The sequence below is a fragment of the Castor canadensis genome, chromosome 9 (assembly GCF_047511655.1).
Source record: "Castor canadensis chromosome 9, mCasCan1.hap1v2, whole genome shotgun sequence".
In the NCBI taxonomy this organism is placed as follows: domain Eukaryota; kingdom Metazoa; phylum Chordata; class Mammalia; order Rodentia; family Castoridae; genus Castor; species Castor canadensis.
The window spans coordinates 68822717-68829957 of NC_133394.1; positions in this window are offsets into that span (position 1 = coordinate 68822717).

Consider the following 7241-nt stretch of genomic DNA (forward strand, 5'->3'; position numbering starts at 1 on the left):
CGATGTATGTCTGCAGGGTCTGACATGGTACAGAGAAGATCCTAATAGAAATGGTTTGACCAGTTCTTGAGAAAGCAGGCAATTCTCTCCCTTAATCAGAACTCAATAAGTAGGGTTTAACTCTAATCCCATCCTAATACCATTTGTGCTCCTTTGTGCTACCATTTTTCAACCCTTAGCAAATTCATGGAGAAATGTCAACTTAAATGTTTCTAAGAATATGGAAAGGTGAAATTTATTTGAAAAGGGGAAGTGAAGAATCAAGTTTGGGAGACATTTCATTTCTCATAGAGAAAACAGGTGCTCATTCATAACTTGGGTGACCGCGAACCTACAAATGTTATTGTGACCGCGAACCTACAAATGTTACTGTATTTCCACAGATGGTTGGCCAGTGGATGTGAAGTAACTTCAGATGTAAGAAATTTCTCTTAGATGTCTTGGAACTGCTACTAGCTGTCTTCCAGCTGACAGCACAATTTCTCATTGATTTCTAAGATGTTCATTTCTGCCCTTGGAGCCAACAAATGGCTGAAAGATCTTGTCATGATGGTGTTTGTGGCAGAAGAAGCTAAGCCAGGGACTATGGAGAAGAATCCAAAACACATGAAATCACATAGCTGTCATCAGTTCTGAGGAATGACAATATCTATAATTATTAACAATTATTTGAGATAAAGTTGATCAACACCCTGCTTGAGAGTCCTAAACCCTGTAAAGAGAGTGAAGAAGCCAGAATTCAGATCCAAAGGCACTACCTGTAGCTCCAATAGGAGTGAGAGAGGTAGGGACCAGAGTGTCATGTAATGTCCCGGAGTAGCAGTAACAGAATTAAAATGTGGAGGCTATCACGGAATGGCTTCTGCATTCCAACTCTCAATCTACTTTGATATATCAAGCCATCTGTTCTCAGTGAAAATTACTAATGATAAGTGCTTCTGAGTCATCTGTCAGTTTCAATAGCTGTGTGCTCTTGTGCTAATACCAGCACCTCTCTTTCCTAAAAGACTAAGTCTATTTCTCATTACTCATTCTTATGTATGGCCAAAATCACCATAGAAGAAATGACTTTCCAACAAGTTACACTTTCTTCAGAGATACCCAGAAGTCCATTTCTTTAACATTAGGGCATATCTTCTAAGGCTTTTCATAAAGTGAAAACTGCAAGACATTGCTGATGTAAAAGTATCATGTCATTGATTGAATATTCACCTATTATCTCACTGGGTTGAAATGTGTGGAACACCAATTTGTATATCATAGTAAGAGAATACATTACTAGTGTTTAAAGATTTTCCTTCCTTCATGTGGGTGAAATGGCTCAAGCACTAGAATGCTTGACCAGCAAGCATGAGGCCCTGACTTCAAACCCCAGTGCCACCAAAAAGGAAATAAAACATTTTTTTCTTTCCTTTATCAATATTCTATCTTTTTTTGGGACAGATTCTGCTTGTGGATATTTTTTTGAAATCCACGCTTGCACTTACAAAGCAGGCACCCTATCACTTCAGGCACACCTTTATACGTTCCATTTCTATTTTGGTTTCTTTTCTTTCATCAGGGTGGAGGTTGGCTTTTAATTGAACCTAAGTCAAGTTGGCCATTGTTGCCCCTTAACCTCTTCCTCTATGATGGGTTGTTTTGGTTTCATTTATATTTTTTTGGTTTGGGCCTTTTTAATTATTTATTTATTCATGGGACTTGGAATTGAACCCAGGGCCATGTGCTTGCAAAGTCATAGATCTACTGCTTGAGTCACACACACCCTCAGTTCATTTTGCTCTGGTTAGTTTAGAGATGGGATTTCTCAAACCATTTGCCTGGACTACATTCAAACCTTGATCCTACTGATATCAGTCTCCCATGCATTAAGGATAACAGGTATGAGCCACCAGTATCTGGCTATTTTTTGATTTTTGAATCAGGGTTTCCCTATGTAGTCCAGGCTGGCCTGGAACCCATGGTCCTACTGTCTTTGCCTCTCATGTGCTCCCACACACTCATTTACTATTGATTATGTCATCAAACACCGGTTCATATATGTTACTTATAAATTACATCCTAGCCCCACAAGAGCTCTTTCTAAGTTGGCAGCATGATTAAAATGGCTATGTATATAACCCTGAGTACATGTTGTGAGCATATATTTTGGAGAGACATATAAATATGCTAATTCATTGGTCCCACATATTGAACCAAATAGGGCCCAGCATTACTGGATAGATGGTGTGAGTGAGTTAACTTAATGCTCTTAACTTTGGCAGATTCAGACTTTCACAACTGGACTTTGCATATTTTGGGTCATGTCAGATATGGAACAGCCCAACCAGTATTACTTGAGGCCTGCAGATCCAGCAAAAAGTATTGGTGACACTTTTCTTGGCCTTCCAGCCAAGATCCTCAAAGCGTCCTGAGACAGGAGAGAGACGTACCACTCACACTCCTCTCAGATGGGTAGAATTCCTGTTTCTGACTGGACTATGTGTGTACTGTAGTGGGAGGGTGGAGGTAAGAGGAAGGAAAAGGAGCAGTAACCAAGGAAGTGGAGAGATAGAGGTGGTTGGAAGGAATGGATTGGTGGAGGGATCTGGGGAAAATGGGAGCAGGGGAAGGCAGAGAGCAAGATGGGTGGAAGGAAAGATGTAATGATCCAGAACATAATGGGAGGAGGAGGAAAGGAGGGGACAGGAGAAAGAGAGGGAGTATGAAGGAAGAAAAGGAGGGGAAAGGGAGAGGAGAGGAAGGAACAATTCCTGTGAACTCAAAATCCTGTACTGTATGTCATCAAGTGATTGGTGAGCAGTGTGAAGGGGATAATTGCTAAGAAAAGGAAACATTTACACTTAGGCCATCAGGAAACTAATATCTGACAAGGAAACTAGCATCCCAGCTCGCTCGAAGGATTTTCAGGAGGCCTAAGAGGCATCTCCATGCTTCTAATACCAAAATGGATTTAATCTCATTCTTCAAGATACAAACACAAAGACAGGTAGAGAGAATGTGGTGTGATGGTGGATCCTGTCCCTTGGTCCTGCATAACAAGGAAAGGTGACTGGTGAGGCGACACTGAGAGTGGACTTTGCAGCTACAGCAGGGCTGCCCTTGTGATTACATGGTGTCAGGGTGATCAGTCTGGATTCTGAATCCATCAACTTGAGTTCAAATTGGTTCTCAGTGGGACCTTACTGTTTACTGGAAACCATCTTGTGATTTTATGTTGGCCTAGAACTGCTTCTTCACTGCAAACTCAATTCTCCCATTCTGAGTACCCTGCAGGTGCTGATTTTGGAGACCAGAAAGTTTTGGTCCATGGAAAGAAGCTGTGAGGGCAGTAGCTGATTCAGGACCTGGGTCCTGCCACAAGCTGCTACCATTTAAACTTCATAGTTGTGCCTCTGCCCTGGGTTCTCCCATTCACTCCCAGGAGTCAGGGTCCAGAAACCCAGTTCTTAATTAGGCTCAGTCCACAGAGAAATTGCCAACATATAGAAACAGGGTGATTGAGCCCATAGCAATATGTTGTGGGCAGCCCTGCTCTGTTCTCCACCATGATGATTCTTTCTGCCCTCAGAGCCAAAGAAATGGAGCCAACCAACCATGGCCTAAAACCTTTGAAACTGTAAGCCAAAATAAATCTGTCTTCCTTTAAGTTGTTTCACTCAGGTATTTATCATAGCTATCAAAAACTAACACAGTGGGAAATTACAAACGAACCAGAACTGGATTTACATATGGCTCACAGTTGTTGCCCTTGAGAAAGTTAGTGCAGAGGAGTGGGATTTATGTTTTCTCTATGTATCCTTTCATTGTGTGAATAACTAATGAAGAGAATAGATCCATGTGTTCCTTGGAGAAAGGAAAAAGACGTGTGTGGTGGTGCATCCCTGTTGTCCCAGTTATGTGGGAGGCATAGCTACTAGACTGGGCTGAGCAAAAAGTGAGACCCTATCTGAAAGATAACTAAAGCAAACAAGGGCTGAAGCATGGATCAAGTGGTAGAGTACCTGCCTAGCAAGCACCAGGCCCTGCATTCAAATGTCACAACCCAGAAATTTTGTCTTATCACCACATGGCCAAGCTAAGAAAGGATAATTCATATTTAATTTGCTTCTACATGTTCAGAAGTAAGACAGCAGGGTCACTGGGGGGTGTGACAGAGAAAGCCAGCACCTGGGGCTTGGTGGCTACAATCCTTCCACCCTGCATTCACCTGAGCACAGGTGGGACCCGCTAGGTTGCTGCGTCCTGGATGCTGGCCCTGGACTACCAATGCCAGGTAGTGTGGGCCACACTGAGCTAGAAGCCCAGACTTGTTGGCTCTCATGGGATGTGTGGACCTAGCTTCTCTAAGAAACCAGCTTCTGGAACTGGACTCCTGAAGAGCTTCAGGGGTTTGCACTGCACATGGAGACCCAGAGCTACCCTGAGGTTCTCAGGGAAAAACCTTCCTGTCTCTTATCAGGGAACAGGAAGTAGGATGTTAGCTCACTTAAGAGGTGGCAGAAAATGCCTTTGAAAAGCTCAATAGTAATGTCGATCCTCGAATTTGGAGTCCAGAGTGCTCATTATTATACCATGGAACTACAGGACAATTGTGCTGTGGGGGCAAAGTCCACTGTTAGGATTACCTCCATAGACACAAAGTTCTGTCAGTACCTCAGAGGACTCCATCTTCAGCCCCTCCATCTCTCTGCTCATATCTCTGCATTGTCCCTAGAAGAATAAAATAAATCCACTTTTAGTTGAGGGACACAGTGACTGAGCCAAGGGATTAAGTGATGGCTGTGGGTGGTGGGAAGCCAATGGGAAAGAAAAGAGAGGGCAGATAGGTAAGAAGACAATGAAAGTTACAATTACTACAACAGCCATGTACTGCATATTTCCTGACACTCAGGAGCACTTCCCATAAGAACTCTGGAAGTGGTTCCTTATCCTTTAAGACTATTACTTCCTGACATTACCAACAGGCAGCATCAGAGGATGCAGAAGTTGACATTAAGAGTGACAGAGAGTAAAGATGAATGTGACTCCTATGAAGCAAACATGAAGGGTTGAATCCACACTCTTAAGAACATCTGGTGCTATCCAGGGGGTTAGCACATATCTGTAATCCCAACTACTTAAGAGGCAGAGACTGGGAGGATGGTGGTCTGAAGTGAGCTGGAGCAAAATGGTAGTGAAACACCATCACAACCAAAAATCTGGCATTGGTAGAGTGCACTTGTTATCACAGCTAAGGCAGGGAGGGTGTGGGGGGAGATGGAATGGTAGTGATAAGAGTACCTTCCTAGCAAATAGAAGGCCCTATGTTCAAATGTCATTATAATCAAAATATGTTTGTTAAAAAAAGGTTAATCACAGAGTAAGAAGGATTGAAAGGGGCCACTGGTACAAGATCCAAGTTAGTCCTACCTTTTACTCAAGAGGAGACAGTGATGCCTTGGGGGTGAGCTTTGAATGAAGTTACTTCACCTCTTGAAAAACCTGGAGCAGACCTCATAAACATTAGGGAGGAATAAAAAAGACACCAATGGAGGCCACAACAGGCACTCTGGATGTTGGGTGACCTTGGCTAGAGAAGGATGAGGATTTACAGAAAGCTTAAGAGTGTTTTCCAAAGCAGGTCAGGAAAGACCAGGAAAGACTTTACTCAAAATTTTAAGAGTGAAAGAACAGCAGTGAGTTCAGTTCCTGAAAGCAATTCCACATTATGTTACACCATAAAGCATTTCCAGGAATACTCCTAATATCTAGAGCCACAAATATCTAAAGTAAAATAGATTGCACTGTGTTTTACAATACTCTCCTCTCTGTGTAATTTTTTCCTCAATAGTAGTCCTTCAAAAAAGATTTCTTTTTATTATTTCATGGCAGTGAAGAATGGCATAGATGTATAAATATATAACAATTTTTTAAATTTTAGATTTGATGTTTTATATTTCCTTCAAGGGAAGGAGATTGAAATGTTTTATTTCAGGATTTTATTTCATAAAATCACTGACCAAAAGTAAAACTTTCAAATTGTGTCCATGATCACATTAAAGGCCTGGGAAGTTAAAATGGCAAAATGTAAACTGCAGGTTTTAATGAAAAATGAAAAAGAAAATGTTACATTCCACTAAGGGTAATTGAAGGAAAACTTGTTATTTGGTATACTGAGTTTCAGTGTAGCCATTACTTCTTATTTAATCTTGTGTTCAAAACAGATTTTCACATAGGCTTCAATTATGGAAGCTACAGGTCTCATTCATCCACCTGCATGTCTTGTTGTGATAAACAGTTTTGTTGACCAGAGAATACAAATTCAAGTATGTTTAGTGGATGCTCATCTTTTTCTATGAAGTAAGCCACACATTTGGGATAATTCTGTCTTGACAACCTGAGATCACCATGAACCAGTGTTCCTCATTCAATCCTGGAAACTTTACAAAATTTGCATAAATATATGATATATGTACAATATGCACATTATATAAAATAACATCTGCCACATACACATAATGTGTATGTTCCAGAAACATGTTTCATTATGAACCTGTTGTCAGTATATAATATATATGCATATATTTATTTGACTGAACACATTCTCACATAGGAATATGAAGTCCTTAAATATTATATTATCATACTATTCGAGTCAGTTGAAATTAGAAATATTTGAGAGGAAAGTGGAGAGAAAGAGGGTGTGAAAAGCAAATGACTTCTTATACCCCCAAAAGAAGTAGCAGCATGGAGAAATAAACAAAGGATTCACACTCTCTCTGTTACCCAAAACCTCTCCTGAGCTGGCTGTTAATCACAGGCTGAAACAGGGAACAAAAACATTCCTGAATCCCCCTTTTAAATCCAACTCATCCACCCAACATCCTGTCTGCTTTTACTAAAAGTTAAAATCAATTATACTAAGCACGCCCATCTTTTATTGAGAGAGAAAACCTCTAGCATAGGAGAGCTGATGCTCATCAGTCTTGACAGTAATAGCAGATAAAATGAGGATGCAAAGCCAATGGCTCTCTTTGGACATCAAAGTCTTGTCTCTGATGGATCATGAACCCACTGTCCATCCACAAAGAACCTGTATTGGTACTTTCCCTCAGGGAGGTCCAGTATGACAACAAAGTCATTATGGCTACAAAAGAATACAGAAGGTTAAAGAAGCCAATTCCTTTTAGAAGACAGAATGTAAAACACAAGTGGCAATCACAGTATTATACCAATGACTTTCCATATTCCTAAGCCAC